Source organism: Protopterus annectens, chromosome 2.part1 (assembly GCF_019279795.1).
Source record: "Protopterus annectens isolate FY-2018-M chromosome 2.part1, PAN1.0, whole genome shotgun sequence".
In the NCBI taxonomy this organism is placed as follows: domain Eukaryota; kingdom Metazoa; phylum Chordata; order Ceratodontiformes; family Protopteridae; genus Protopterus; species Protopterus annectens.
In genome coordinates this window covers 1,987,172,597-1,987,188,076 of record NC_056729.1, presented here as the reverse complement: position 1 = coordinate 1,987,188,076, position 15,480 = coordinate 1,987,172,597, and the positions used below count along the sequence as shown (strand labels likewise).

The 15,480-nt window shown below is 40.7% G+C and overlaps 1 protein-coding gene across 1 annotated transcript in view; it reads left to right on the top strand.

The window, feature by feature from the left end:
• SHISAL2B (shisa like 2B) overlaps positions 1-15,480 on the top strand; it is a 984,986-nt gene that overhangs the window by 170,473 nt on the left and 799,033 nt on the right. The window lies entirely within an intron of this gene.

Genomic DNA, 15,480 nt, shown 5'->3' with positions numbered 1-15,480 from the left:
ACTTATACTTAACCCCAATAAAACCAAGCTTATGGTCTTCTGTAATACCTCAACAACAACCAACCAACCACCTATCTCTATTTCCTCCTCCAACGGCACAAAAATAGAGCCCATTGAACATACAAAACTTCTTGGTATCACAATTGATAATGGACTTAAGTTTGACAGACACCTTCCACTAATAATTAAGAAGATTCTTGTCAAACTGGGTTGTCTCTATAGGGCTAAATTGTATCTTACTGACCATGCCAGACTTGCAAAAGCCAGAACCCATCTCTTATCTTCCCTGCTTTACTGTTCACAAATATTCACCAATCTTCACAAATCTGAACTGAATAGCCTTGAATCTTGCTATAATAAAATAACCAAATTTGCCACAAATCAGTCTCAAAGATCTCACCATTGCACTGCCCTTCTCCAGCTGAAGTGGTTAGAGCTCCCTCGCCTGCTTGCTCTGACTCAGCTACTAGCTGCCCATACAGTTTTATACAAACCTGACAACTGCCCAGCTCTATCTGACCTTGTCCAACCCTACACTAAATAAAATCTCTTAGGTCTGTCTGCTGATAAAGTATTGCTGAAGGTTAACAAAACCTAAAACTCTCACTGCGTCTTCATATACTCACATATCATTGCCGAACACTGGAATTCTCCACCTCAGCATATTCTGTCCATCAATGATTCACATTCATTTAAACAGTCCCAAAAGGAATATTTTGCCAAACATAGGCTTTGCTCATGTTCTCCACCAGGCTAACTAATTTAACCCCTTACTGTCTAACTTCCTTCTCTCCACCAGCCATTGTCCATATTTCTTGGTAATTGAGCCTTCTTAGCTTCAGTTTGTGATATTTTTATCCTGGAAAAAAAAAAAAATATATATATATATATATATATATATATATATATATATACACATAGCTTCACTTCATAATCACGAATTACTGAAATCCCGAATTTCAGTAACCTGAGACTATAAAGTCGAACCATTCACAAAACCGAAACCCACAATCCCAAATCACACAATCACAAACATACATACACCATACACCAGATAACACACACACCATTCCACCCACAGCACACAAACCACATATCCCTACACTACAGATAAGCAGGGGGGCAAGCCCCCCTATACCCCCCATGTGGGGGGCTGTGCCCCCCACACCCACCCTACTTATATATACCAACTCAGAGGTCGCACATAACATAAAAAAACCCTCACACCACACCATCCTCCACTTGCTCGCACACAAATACACATCACACATACACAAACACCAACAAATCCAACACTCACACTCACACCTGCAACTCCCTACCCTTACACACACATACAACGTACAAAAACACACACAAACACTCACTCACCTGCAATTTCAGGCACCATAACACTACACATGACGCACCGGAAATGCATAAGAGTGGATTTGAGATATTCAAATTCGCTCTTATGCACTTTCGGCATTCTGGTTTTAGGCTTCATGGTCTCAAATTACAGAAATTCCAGATTTTAGTAATTCGAGATTCTGAAGTGTAACTATATATATATATATATATATATATATATAGAGAGAGAGAGAGAGAGAGAGAAATATATATATATATATATATATATATATATATATATATAGATATAATTTTTTTTTTTTTAGTTTTGTCTGTATGAATAATATAAGCTTATTGTCCTACCACTGTTATATGCTTTTAGATACAATGTCAAGGAACTTGCATTTAAACTCCTATTGTAATTGTCATATGTACAAATGTATATTTATGTAATCTTCCTTGGAGCTTTTCTCCCCAGGTCTCCTCTGAAAATGGGCTTCTGGCCTAGTCGGACAAAACCCTGTTATCAAATGTAAATAAATAAATAAATACCAGCACTGGAGTGGTACCAAGGCAGACCAAGGGCTAAGAATTCCGCAAACACTTGATATTTTATTAAAAATGATAAAACAGACCTTCAGAATGAGTGTTTGCAGAATTCTGAGCCCTTGGTCTGCCTTGGTACCTCTCCAGTGCTGGTATTTATTGAGTTATAGTTGGCACGGTAAATATCAGTGCAATATTAAAAATCTGTCCCTATTTCTGGCCCTTTATTCCCCCATTATTATGATTGTGTCCACATTTGTCACTGTAAGAGGCTGTGAGTATTACATTCTAATGCATTTCTAAGTAACATCTTTGCCAAATATGTCCCTGCTACTGGTTATTTGTCCTCTCATTAATATGGCCTCTGTTACAGATGTGTTGCACTAACACAACTTATTTATTTATTTATTTGTTTATAGTTTGTTTGCCAGGATAGTCCATCGGACCACGAGGAGCTAGTTTTCAATGGAGTCCTGGGAAGAAAAGCTCCAGAAAATTACAAATTACGGATTTAACATAAGAGTAAGTTATTAGAGACATGCAATGTGCACAAATGAAGCAAAATTAAGCAAATAGAAAAACACATATTAGTAGAGTGCACATATTAGTATAATGCAATAAGAGTAATATTTACACACATTCAACATGTTTAACAGTTTAACATATTAGCACAATGCAATAATAGAAACAGTCTAAATTTTTTAACAGTTATGCTAATTCATGCAGTTAATTTCTAGGTTACTGAATTGTACCATTCTAACATTTATGCTAATTCCTAGAGTTTATTAGGGGTACAAAACAATGGTAGGCTTTTGTGAATTATAGCTTATAGAGAGCAGCTATAGTGTAGGGAGATTATGTGGGGTGGGAGCAAGAGCATTCCCATAGTGAAGTTAGGTGTGTGAAGTAAGGTTTTGAATGAAGAGAGGCTGCTGGTGGTGCGGATGAGAGGTGGGAGGGAATTCCATTGGCGTGCTAGAGAGAAGGACATTAGAGGTTTGCCTGGTGGATGGGCAGGGTTATGCAGTTCAGTTAGATTTTGGGAATTAGATCTCAAAAGTCTACTTGGTTGGTGCATTTTAAAGGTGGTGGCAAGAGAGGGACAGAGAGAGGGGGTGAAAATAAGTTTGTGTGCTTGGGCAAGTTGAATATAGATAAGGCAATTGGACAGCTCAAGCCAATTCAGTTGGTGTAGGGCAGTGCAGTAATGGGAAGTGGATCTATGGCCGGTTGCAAATTTTGCTATGTTATTATAGCAAGAGGAGAGTTTAGTCTTGAGGGAGGATTGCAGGTTACTAAGGATAGAGGCACCGTATATGATAGATGGGATAAAGTAAGTGTTGGCGAGGGTGAGCCTAGTGGAGGGAGAGATGTAACGGTTGAGGCAGTAAAGCATGCCTATTTTTTGTGTGTTGTTTTGATATTTACTTGTAGATGATTATCAAACTTTAGCTGGTCATCGATCAGGACTCCTAGTAGTTTAGCATTAGAGACTATTTTGAGAAGAGTATTATTTTCACTGGTGACTGAGAATGGGGTTTTATCTAGGGTGGTGGTTTTGGAAGCAGTAAATATCATGAGTTTAGTTTTAGTAGCATTGAGTGCTAGATGGTTGTCCATCAACCATTACACTGTGGAGGAGAAGGCATCTTGGGTTAATTTAACTAGGGTTGGTATCAAAGAGGCAGAGCAGATTATTGTTGAATCATCAGCATATTGGACAAGGCTGGCATTTGAGATGGCTTGGTAGAAATTGTTTATGAATATATTGAATAGAAGGGGACCTAAAATTGAACCCTGGGGGACACCTGTGGGAGTATTGAGCAAAGGGGAGGTGGCTTTTTTCCAACTGATTGCTTGTTGCCTGTTTGAGAGGTAACTGGTAAACCAGTTAATAGAGGAGTGGGGCAGATTTAGTTTGGAGAGTTTAGTGAAAAGAATGTTATGAGAGATAGTGCTGAATGTCTTAGAGAGATCTAGGAGGAGAGTGCACATGATGTGCCCAGTGTCACATGCCTTATTAACTGTTTCTAGGAAGGAGAGGAGAGCTGTGGTAGTGCTGTGGCCAGGTATGAAACCATGTTGAGTAGGGGTTAGAAATTGGCTGTTTATGTGGTAAGGTAGAAGTTGTAGATGGATGCATTTTTCAAGACGTTTAGGAATGGGGGATAAGATAGTGATAGGTCAAAAGTTTGTGATATTATTATTATTACTACCTTTATGGAGTGGAATAATAAGGGCCTTTTTCCAGAGCTGGGAAATTTGACATTCAGCAATAGATTGATTTATAAGAATGCAGATGGGAAGAGCTATGCCTTCTGCGGAAACATTTAAGAAATATGAGGGTATATCATCAGGTGCATTGGAGCCGGGTTTCAATGTTAGCAGAAGTTTTTTATGGTGGCTGTAGGGAAGGGGTTGAAGGAGAAAGGAGGAGGTTGGGAGCAGGAGATGCTAGGGGAGGGAGGGGTAGGTGGAAATAAAGGTGGGGAAGCTGAATGGGAAGTGAAGGATGATGTAAGTTTACTTATGGAATCAATAAAGAAAGTGTTAAATTAGGTGGCTAAGTCCAAGTCAGAGGCATCTGGATCAGTGCAGGGGTTTTCTTTTTTGCCAGAGTTGAGAAGGGAGGAGATTCCATACCAGAATTTTGGGGGGTTGCTGTTATGGTTGGTTTGGAGTGTAGAGAAGTAGGCTTTGTGGTCTGAAATAAGTTTATTTTACTTTGTTACGAAGTGTTTTAAATTCATTAAGTGTGGTGATAGTTTTATTTTTGGAGTAGCATTTCCAGGCTTTATCCCGGAATTGCATGGCTAGTAAGGTGTTTTTGGATAGCTAAGGTACAGGATTGCTTCTTATGTGTTTTGTTTTCAGAGGGGCAAAGGAGTCAAGCAAGCTGAGGAAAGTTGAGTTAAAGTAAGTAACAGCATTTTCTAAGGGAAGGGTTTATAGTGGGTTCCAGTTCTTTTTTTTTCTAGTGCATTTGAGAATGTGCTAGGATTAAATTTTATTTTAGACAGCGAGTGAAGGTGTAGGTGTGAGTTAGTTGTATGGAGGAGGGAAGATGGTGGACAAAATTAGGGAAGTTGTCACCTAATGGGTCGGGCAGAGTGCCACTATCAGAGATGTAATGTGAATGAGAAACTAGAATCCAGTCCAGGGTGCTTCCAGTAAGGAAGTTCTTGGAAGGCATAGTTGTTGAGTTAATAAGCTTAGTGAAGTTGTACAAGTTTATATTAAGTGAGTTTGTAGGAGATTGAATTGTTGACCAGTTAATATTAACATCACCCAGGATTATAGTTTCATTAGTGATATTGTTAGAGAACCAGGAGAGAATATCTTCAAGGGTTGAGATATTGTCTCCAGGAGGGATATAAAGGGAGACTATGCATATAAGTTTATGTTTGTTTATAGGAAGTAGGCCTGGAACTAGCTCTGCCTTACCAAATTTGGGAATAGGTTTGGTATAGGGGGTAACTAAGTGGGATGATGAGTAGAGGAAAGTGACTCCCCCTCCTTTTTATGTATTCTATATTTCCTAATTATGGAGTAGTTGGGTGGTGTTAGTTTAGAGTCTTTTATATGGGGTTTGAGCCAGGTTTCTGAGATAGCCAGAATATCGGGTTGGTTATGGAGAAGCCAGGTATGGAGGTTAGGAATTTTGTTGCATATGCTCTGAGCATTTACAGCTGAGAAACAGAGGGGTTTACCAGTTGTGGGAGGAGGATGGGATTGGGAGGTTGAGATGTGTGGGGGGGAAGGGCCAGGGTTTGGGTGAATGTCGCCAGAGAGGAGGATAAAGATAAGATGGCAGAAGAGGTATTTGAGTTGCTTGGTATGTAATCCATGGGGTGTAAGCTTTATGGGGATGTGGCTAATATAGATGTGAGTAGGGTTTTTGGGGTTAGGTAAGAATTTGTAGGTGAAGAGCATATATTATTGAAGGGGTAGAGACTGGGTGATATGCAGATTGAGGAATATGTGTACATCATGGAGATTGGGTTAGTTGTATGAAATGGGAGTTGGTGATTTACAGTGAGAAATTGGGTGAGACAGGTTGAGTAAGATTTAATTATTTATTTAACTTATTTATTTAACATTTGTTAACTGGGAAAGTCCGACTTGGAACTAAGCCAATTTTCAGCCTGGGGAGAAACGCTCCAGATGCATGTCTTTATAATATGGGAGGAAACCGGAGCACCCGGAGGAAACCCACATGAATGCAAGGAGGGCATGCAGACTCTGCACAGAAGGCACCCCAGCTGGGAATCGAACCGGAGAACCTCTTACTGTGAGGTGACAACGCTACTTGGGTTAGAAGTGTAAGACATTTGGTAGACATCATGACTATTCAGGATATAACAGGGAGTGAGTTTGGGATTAAGTAGATATTAGTAAAAATTTAAAGTATGGGTTTGGGTACCTGAGAATGTAATACGGATAGTTTGTGTTAATGTGGTAGGAAGTTTTGGCATAGGAGGGGTGGATTATAATGTCACATATTCAATGATAGAAGTTATGTATGAGATGTTTGGGGAATTTACTGGGTATGTACATCTATTTGTAAAACCCCTGATGATCATTGTGGCTTTGCGCACAAATCCATGCACTGTAGGTGGCCTTCTTTACAAAGAATTGATATCTACATTTGCTGACAAGGTTTCACTACATGTAAAGCCCTGGTGATCTATCTAGCATTCTGCACAAATCTGTGCACCATAGATGCTCTCCTTTACATGGAACCGCTATCTGTGTTCACTTATGAGGTTTCGCAGCCAGCAACACTGTTGTGAGCTGCAACGCATAGCTTAGGCATGCCACCCCTCATTAATATGCATTGTGCGCTGCCAAGCACTATGCACCATCAACACATAAACTCTGTATAGGCTCTGCATAAAGCCTACATGGAGTTTATTGAATCCCACAGATTATTTTTCCAATAATTCAAAGTAGCTGGATAATAGAAAGTATTTGAAACTTTCTGAATAAATAAATGCTTTCTTCACTTTAACCAATGTTACATAGGAGCAATAGACTTGACTGTGGCCTAACTATGAATGACAGCCAAGATTTTCATCTTAGTCATTTGCCTTGTATCCGCTCTTCTCTTTTTTATACAAGATGAACAACAGAGTCATAAAATTAATCAAGATCAAATTCAGTTTACTTCTAAAAAAATAAAAACAAATGGTGAAGGATTAGGTACATTTTGCTAAGAAGAAATTTACTGAGGAGTACAACTCATTGAAGGTGTTGCCTACAAAGCGGCACAACTCAGGTGATTTTGGTGAGGGCTACACCTCTTTATCCTCCATGAGTTTACATAAATATATTAAGTATTGCATCACTAGTAACCTGAGGTCTAGAGTAGACCCTGGCTGCTTGTAAGGCCAGCTGGGGAATAGAATGGAGTGGCCAATTGCAGCTGTGTCCTGTCTCAGATGGGAAGGCATGAGGGAACTCAATGCTTGTGTGACCTTTGGTAGAGACAAGGATTCTCACAGGTCATCTGTGCTTAAATCAGGTGGGATGGTGACACTATTCTGATATCATTGCACTAGCTACAACCACAGCTAGGGATTTTGAGTGACCTGCTGTACATAAGATAACTCCTGGCCTTGTGCTTGAAACTACCTATTGGATCTTTCACTTCCCAGAGCTATTACTGGACTAGTGCAATGCTGACTTTCCAAAGTTCATAGATTCAGAGGTTTGTACTATGCTAGCTGCCCTTGTGAGCCATTTTAAGCCTGGCTAATTAATTTCCCTTGATGAGAATCAAACGTTGTACTTCTTGTCTGTGAGGTAAACACTTTAAGCATTATGCCAACCCCCAACTCCCCAAGGATTCATGAGACCCACTTGGTAAAGGGTTACATCCAGGAATATATTGTTTAAGAAGAAGCAATAATGAGATCCCAGATTGGTAGATCCTGTTAAGAAGAAGCAATGATGAGATCCCGGGTTGGTAAATCCTGTTAAGAAGAAGCAATGATGAGATCCCGGGTTGGTAGATCCTGTTAAGAAGAAGCAATGATGAGATTACATGGTGATTTGCTCTTAATCTAATGTACTGCTCTCACAATTTATTTATTTTTTATTTATTGGCAGTTTGTTTTCCAGGATAGTCCATTGGGCTACAAGGAGCCCATTTTCAATGGAGTCCTGGGGAGAAAAGCTCCAGAGAAATACAAATGCACATAGTCTATTTCACAATTTTCTGCTTCAGATTCTTTAAGCAATAACCCATGACTCTGTGTGGATAATGGAGTCTGCATGTCCTCCGGCATTTGTGTGGGTTTCCTCCAGGTGCTCCAGTTTCTTCAAAGACATGCATCTGGAGCATTTCTTCCCGGGCTTCTGATGAAAATTGGTTACATTGCAAGTCGAACTTTCCCAGTTAACAAATGTTAAATAAATAAATAAACTCCATTGCTGTTTTTTTCTGTCGGTATTAATGTTAGAAATATGGACAAAGACCAACATGGGGGATCAAAGGTCTAATTATAGGAAGAGATTTTGTTGCTGTTATAAACTTAGAACATTACTGGAAAGAGAGGGTTTGTGTTAGTGCAAATTTTCCGAAGGATATGAAGTGTAAATCTCAAATGAGTGTCATTATTTAATGACTTTAATCCCCAGTAGCTTGCCAGAAAATTACATTTTGTTATGAGAAAAAGAAGAAAATTGCGAGGCAAAAATTTGGACATTCTTCAAAAAACAGTCAGTTGAGAGGTACAAGAGTCTGCCGAGATTTAAGAAGGGTCAGTGTAGAAATACAAGGACAATCAGGTACATTTCTGTTTCTTTAGTTTTGCAGAATGTACCTGATTTTTCTTGTATTTTGCTATTTCCTCTGTTGCGTATGCCAGTAGAAAGTTTGGCCACTCAATGGTAGTTCTGCGGTCGCACTTTTTTCTTTTGGTGTATGCTTGATTTACAAAGGGCACACTAGATGGACTGTCCAATCAGCTTGCACATTTTTGAATACTAATGAGAAGTTATTGCATAATTTCTCTTTTTACAGTGTATTAAATCTGGATGAGTTACTCTCTTTGCTGGTGCAGCAATTAATGTAATTATTTTTAAGGTAAGTAAGAAAGAAATAGAAGTAATTTACTAAAGTAATAAGAAAAGACTGGTACAGTATGATGAACATTAAAAGGGCAAAATGACAGACTTCTTAAACATACAATTTGCTTTGAGCTTACTGAGTGGATCACATTTGACTAGTCACATAGTACAATATCAAGATGAGACAACTGGAAACTTCTGGACAGGCACTGCTGTCCAAAGCATAACACTGTAGATGGATGATAGGATCTCAGTCTCTGAGCATGTCGCAGAAAATGAAAATAAAATTGTACACCTTTATAACTTATTCAAATCCCCATAAGATTATACATGACAACAGGTCCCAGTGATTCAGAGCAGATACTAATCCCTCACAGGAGTAGGAGGAGTTGTAAGAGAGGGAGCAAGCTTGGCTTTAATTATATTTTAGCTAACTTATGCAACACAACTGGTAAAGCTAGTTGTTTATATGTAATGGACTAGAGCATCATTCAGGAAGCACTCCATGACCAAAGTCTAAAAAAAAAAAAGTTACCTTACTTTAATTCTGTTCATTTTTCCATTCCTACTAATATGCAATTTTCTTGTTCAAGTGGAGAAGTCAAATGTCATCCAAGCAAGTAATAGGTATATGGTTGGAAAAAGTTGAGCATAAAATACCATACATGCTGTTTGTTTGCATACAACACAGACATCTCTGAGCAATCCTGGGTATTGTAGTTTCACCTAGCCTCAAATCTTTGGGCCATAGAAGGAAATTGGGTCTCAAGAGAAAATCAACAGAAACTGAGGAAGGACATGCAAGCTCTACACAAAAAGCACTGAAGGGTGAGGGAGCAGTGATAACTTTTGTATCACTGTGCTCTCATCCAGCCCTGTAAATAGCTATTAAACATGAACTATGATGAGTAATCAGAAGGCAATCAATACAACAATGAAAGTTATTTTAGTTGTGGGAAGGTACTATGATGCACATTATTCTATAAAATAGGAGCATGGTTAGGCAAAGGAGGATGAAAGATATTCACAACTATGGTGTGGGTAACACCAAAATAGTTTATGAGGCATTTTACTGTATTTGTGTTTCCTCCTACTTTATTACTAGGGGCGATGACTACAACTCTGATCTGAGATATGTAACAATAAGTATCCGTTTCTGTGCATTTAACGTCTTTTTTTTATTGTATCTGCTTTATTTTCTGAAAAAAAATATGTATACATGTATCCCGCCTTTCTAAGCTAGTATAGTCCAGTTTTCAGGTTAGTGCTGAATTCAGGGCTGTGTTACATGTCTCTGTGTTTGCCCATACCTTAGTTGGATAGAAGGAAGTTTCTCTGTTCACCTGTGAAAGAGGGGAGTTTTGAGCAGCCTATCTGTCCCTGGAGGAGTGGTTTCAGCCCAGAAATTAGTAGTTTATTGGCCATTTTGGGCTAATTTCTATCTCTTTCATTTCCCAGCTATAAAAACTGCATTTCCCCGGTTTTGTGCACCGGGCAGCGCCGGTTAGCTAGGGTATAAATATTCCCGGCTTCACAAAGTCTCGTCTTCGATTTTTCCCTTAGAACTAGACAAACTTTCAACTTAAGCACTCAAGCCATTCATTTTTCAGCCCGGCACATGCTCAAAATTCATAGCAAGCACTTATAAACCCTAGCACTAGACCACCCCCCCCCCCCCCATATTGTACAGAAGGACAAGGCTTTCTATTTGACCTTACCAACCATTTGGTAAAATAGTTCACTGTACGTATCCAGACATGTCCAAAGGGCAGTTTCAGGTGTACTCTCCAGTCCAACTGGTGAATCTGGGCATTTTGAGGCAATGTTACAACTGCCTCATGTACACAGATAACCCTCTCCTCCTACCACCAAACACTAATACATGTGAGAGATGCAATTATACAGCCAAACTGGAGGCTAAGACAACCCAAGACTGGATCAGAGAGTCAAGAGGAGAAGGGAAATACTTGCATCACACCACCAGTCTCGCATAGACCCAATAAACCAGCACCGGCAAAAAACAGACATAAATACACGAAAACATACTCGGAGGCTCTAAATAAAAATCTGCAAAAGCAACAGAGACCTCCAAAGCAGACATCCAAGCAACCTCCAGCCCCCAACACACACACCATGAAACACATACTTCACAAAACCAGTGTGCCATGCAATCACAGCCCTTAAGGCAAAATAACATACCCAACATACTAGTAATATGTGCCTCTATAGTCAGGCACACTGATGTCCCACTCACTAGGCTATATAAGGAGAAGGTTACTGTTAGTTGCCTGTCGGGTGCCAGGATCTGCCACATAACACAAGCACTCAGGTCACTCCAGAACAAGTACAAATACGACTCTGTCATTGTCCATGCTGGTGTAAATCACCTGAGCCGTACCTCCCTGGACTACATGAAAAGACACATGGAAGAGCTCTCTGATCACGTAGCCCAGGCCGGTATGACCCTGACCCTGAGTAGCATCCTGCCCTCACCAAGAATGATACCACGATATAAAGAAAAAAAATATCAATTTCAACAATTGGCTAAGTTTCTGGTGTTATTCAAAGGGGATCTAGTGTCTGTCCGCCTGGGATGACATGCTCGACAAGCCACGCTGCTTAGCTAGAGATGGCTTGCACCTGTCACCCTTAGGCTTTCGAATACTGGCCAAGGCTCTTGCCACCCCCATAGTGCCTTTTTAGGCAAGGCTCAAAAGACAAACGCACCACCGTAAATAGCACAAGTAGCAAAAAACTGTGGGTAATGCTACTCAATGCCAGAAGTCTAAACCTCAAAATGCATGCACTCGAGGCACTCCTCAGTATGGAGAAAATTGATATATGTGCAGTAACAGAAACCTGGTTTATGGCTCCAGAGAGCACCTCAGCACTACCAGGCTACAACTCATACCATACATTTCGGCCACAGAACCCGGAACGAAATACAAAAGGTGGGGGCGTATCCATATTCATCAAGGATACACACACCTCCAGGTTAGTGGCACAGTACGATGCTTCAAAGATCATCCACGTGCAACTAACAACAGGCAAAACTGCAATTCAAATTGTAGCTTGCTACAGATCACCCACCATGTCCCAGGACCCCCATTCCACGTTTCTGAAAACACTGGGAAACATAAAGGTCCTACCAAACACCCTAATATTGGGTGATTTCAATTACCCAAACATTAACTGGGAGAACTACTCAAGTACTAACTCCCTTGCTCAACATTTCCTAGAATTTATAAACTCAAATGTCCTGGATGGTCAACACTCCCACCAGAGGTGACAACATATTGGACCTGGTAATCACCAACATGGGCGACCAGTGTTCCACACCAGAGGTCAACCCCTCATTGGTTAGATCTGACCATAAACAAATCACTTTGGATATCCACATTCTGCCCCCACCCCTGGACAAGGAAACCACCATGAAAAGCTTTTCAAAAGCAAACTTCAAGTTACTTAAGACCGAGGTGGAAAGTTTGAAATCACCCATGGTAAAAGATAACGCTGTCCAAGCTGCAAAATCTTTACTAATGCATTCTACGGGCACCTACAAGAATGCATTGATCGTGCTATCCCAAGCAAAACCAAGACTCACTCCTCCAAGAAAAGGAAACCAGTCTGGTGGACCCCTGCCATAAATAAGCTATACAATAGAAGGAGGAAACTAGTACAGAAAAGAGTAAAATCCAAAGAAGGGAAGACATCCCTGATCAGTATCAGCAAGAAACTACGATCCCTCCCTCATAAAATCATCCAAGGCAAGATTCGAAAGAAACATTGCCAAGGACTCCAAAGATAACCACAAGGCATTCTTTAGCTATGTCAAGAATCTAAGTGGCAATGCTCAGATCTGCTTGGAGTTAGTGCAGAATGGCACAAAATACACTAAACCGACCGATATTGCCAACATCCCGGCAGACAGGTTCAGTGCAAACTTCACCCCCCTCTCACCCCCAAAAGGGCCCATATCCATACCAAAAGAATGTAGAGCCCCTGAAATCACAGGCCCTCAGGTTAAAACAGCCCTCTCCAAAGCCAAAAACACAGCATCAATGGGACCAGATGGTGTCTCACACTGCATCCTACACGAGCTCAAAGACGAACTAACCGCTCACCTAAACACACTGTTCAAATACAGCCTCTCCACAGGATATGTACCCATAGAGTGGCACTCAGAAACAGTTATTCTGCTCCACAAAGGTGGAGCCACAACAGACCCCGGGAACTATTACCCTATAAGCCTGACTAGCTTGGTCTGCAAAACTATGGAGCACATCATCATGGAACTCATTAACAGAGACATTGGGAACCTCCAAACACTGGACCCTACCCAGTTCGGCTTTATTAAGGGCAGCTCATGCCTCCTAAACCTGGTGGACTTCTTTGAGACAGTTACCAAGGCTATAGACAAGGGAAAGGTGATACACACAGCCTACCTAGACCTCACAGAGGCCTTCGACACCATTCCCCATTCTGGTATTATAGACAAGCTCACCAGCTTGAACATAAACCCCTATGTCACAAGATGGGTTGCCAACTGGCTCACAGACAGAGCCCACATGGTGAGAGTTGCGGGAGCTAGGTCCGACTCTAAACCGGTTACAAGTAGTGTTCCCCAGGGCTCAGTCTCAGGACCCCTCCTGTTTGGCATATACTTCTCAAAGGTACAGGCAAGCACAGGAGGACTATGGCTGACCATGTTCACAGATGACTGCAAACTAGGGGCTATAATTGACTCTCTGGCTGACACAGACATCCTCCAAAAGGGTCTTACTGAGATGGATACCTGGTGTCAAAATCATGGCCTCAAGCTAAATGCCAAAAAGTGCATAGTCATCCCCTTTGGAAAAAAACAAAGTACCCACAAACTACCACATAGGTGGTAGTCCCCTAAATATGGAAAACATAATAAGGGGTCTGTGGATCCAAGTAGATAGTAATCTCTCCTGTCATAATTACATTGCCAAAGTGGTTAGAAACTCCTTCTATGTGGCCCACCTAATCACAAATGGGTTTGCATCCAGATCAAAAGAGGTCATTGTGCCCCTCTACTCATCACTCATCAGACCCATCATAGAGTACAACGCCCCATTTGGGATGTAACTTACAAGACACCTGCAACAGCTGGAAAGACCACAGAAGTACCTCACCAAGAGGATCACTTGCCTCAAACAGATGCCCTATGCATCTCGACTGAAGAAACTCCAGCTGTACTCGGTTGCATTCCGCCTACTCAGAGGTGATCTCTGCCTGACATACAAGACCATGTCAAACCCAGAATTGATGGACATGCTCCACCTAAAGAAAACCTTATCCCCTTGAGCCACACGCTCTAGGAATCTAAACCTCATGACAACAATAAATAGGACATTCTGGAGGGATAGATTTCTGTCCCAGAAACTTCCCATGAGTTGGAGCAAGATTCCGGTCTACATTAGGCAGAGCTCCTCGCTAACACTCTTCAAGAGAAACCTTGACGAGTGGATGGGAAACAGAAAGTTTACCCCGGGGATCACTTCAGTGGTTCTGCTGCACAGAGGCACAGGGAACTAATCTATGGGGGTGGCGAAAGCCAACACATTCTGGCTAGGCTTATAAATGCCTTCGGGCAGATAGCCTAGTACCTACCTATGAACTTATAAGGAGATTTCAAACTATGAAAGGAAATGAGGTCATAGGCTTCAAAGTTTTCTAGGGGAATTGGAAGTCTGGGATAGAAAGAGAACTGTCTTCGCTCTGTATACTTCATGGCATGTAGACTCGTGATAGGTAAAAACTGTTAACTTTTTTTTAAATAATATGATAGAATTGACAGAATTCCTATGAAAAAAGAGCCCCTGTGTAGGACAGTTGTTTGTTCTTCAGTTTTAGAACACCAATAGATGATATATTATTACTGTTAGTGCAGTCTTGTGCACCACAAAGTTCCCCGCACTGGTATTCCATCACCTCCCATCAGGACACTCTGGGGATACTTAAAACACACTTTGCTTCAGATTATGCTTTGATTTTTATCTCCCATTCAGTACAGTATACTGAGACAGAGATTCATTGGAAATGCTTACATGAGCATGTAACAACAACCCTCTGTTTATATTTTTATAAAGAATTAAGCATTTTTCATATTATCTTTAATTCTTTTAACATAGAACTGTCATTATGTTTTACAGTGGACATGTAAACAATCATTGCATTCCAGTGAAAGAAGACATGAATAGATGCTGTACCTTTATTATATGCACTACATCACTGTATGCTGTTTATAGTAATACATGCACATATATTTTTCTTTTCTAGACATAATCACACATTGTGCTTTCATATAATTACTGAATGGATTAATAGGTTCTTAGGTTCAGAGGTAGGTAATGGCTATCAACCCTGGGGCCTATATAAGCCTAGTCAAAAATTTCCCTAGCTTTCACCACCCAAGAAAGTCATTTTCCTGTGCCCCTGTCAAGCAGAGCCACAGAAGTGATCCCCGGGGTGAATTTCCTATTTCCCATCCAATTGTTGAGATTT